Raw genomic sequence first — 1,407 nt, forward strand, 5'->3', positions numbered from 1 at the left:
AGTGCATGTAGTAAAACATGTCTAACTTTTCTGAGTTCTTTTTTGATCCTGTCATAAACACCTCTGTACCAATTGTGAATAATGGGGAATTAAATGTAGAATATGACTGTGTATATCTGGGACTCCTTCTCACTAGTAAGAAATGAATATAAAGTAATTCACTCAAGGTGTTAAAGAAGATGATATGGGGGCTGGAGAGATGGCTCAGCAGTTAAGAACACTGGTTGTTCTTGAACCAGAAGACCCGGGTTCAAATCCCAGCACCCACATGGCAGCTAACAACTGTCTGTAAATCCAATTCCAGGAGATCCGATGGCCTCTTCTGTCCTCTTCAGGCATTGCATAACACAGATGCACTTACACACATGCAGGCAATACACGCATACACATAAAGCAAAAATAATTTTTTTTTAAAAGATGATATGTCTTCCAACTTCTTAACTGTTTGCATATTCTTAGATAATAATATGGCTCTTTTCTCTTTGGCAATAAATATGTTTGTATGCTTCATGGAATAGAGGAAGTGTTTTTCACCTACAATCCTAAAGTTCTGCCTAAATTACAAGCTTTTGGTGTGCATCTAGAACAATGTGTCTAAGTTTTCTGGAACATTCCCTGACTCAGTCATAAGGGCCCTCTGTACCAATTGTCAAGAGTGGGAAGTTAAATATAAGAAATGACTGTGTATAATATCATACTCCTTCACAATGGTTAAGTCAGAAATGTATGTAAAGTACTTAGTTCAATATGTTAAAGAAGATTACATGTCTGCTGACTTCTTAAATATTTGCATATTCTTAGGTAACAATATGGGTCCTTATTACTTTTCAGCCTTTTGGCTAAGATCAAGTATAATATCTCTTCTTATCAGTTTAACAATATGAGTCCTTTCTCTTTGGCAATTGTCCATATGCCTCATGAAATGGAGACTTATAGCACTAAATGTGTTTTACCTACACCTTTAAACTGTTCGTAAACTAACTTTTTTTTTTTATTAAATCTAGGAAATATTTCTAACTTTTCTGGGAATTTCTCTTTTGATTAATTCATAAAGCCCTCTTTAGCAGTTTTCAATAATGGGAAGTTAAATGTAAGAAATGGCTTTTCAGATCTCAGACCCCTCATTGGTAAGTAAGAAACTTATTTAAAGTGCATTGCACAAGGTGCTTTAAGATTACATGTCACCTGACTTCTTTACTGTTTTCATATCCTTAGATAACAATATGATTCCTTTGTCTTTGGCAATAAATGTGTTTATGTGCTTCATGGAATGAAGACATAACTATGGAAGTATGTCCACATACATCCTAAAGATATGCCTAATTTGCATGTTTTTTAATATATTGAGGAAACTATGTCTTAAGTTTTTGTGAGGTTCTCTTTTGAGTCAGTCATAAGGGCCTCTGT

General features: G+C 34.5%; 1 pseudogene; it reads left to right on the forward strand.

The window, feature by feature from the left end:
- The first annotated feature begins 819 nt into the window (after positions 1 to 819).
- On the forward strand, positions 820 to 964 carry LOC115069971 (annotated as a pseudogene).
- Positions 965 to 1,407: the final 443 nt, after the last annotated feature.

The sequence above is a fragment of the Nannospalax galili genome, unplaced genomic scaffold (genome assembly GCF_000622305.1).
Source record: "Nannospalax galili isolate Female #2095 unplaced genomic scaffold, S.galili_v1.0 scaffold1395, whole genome shotgun sequence".
NCBI lineage: Eukaryota > Metazoa > Chordata > Mammalia > Rodentia > Spalacidae > Nannospalax > Nannospalax galili.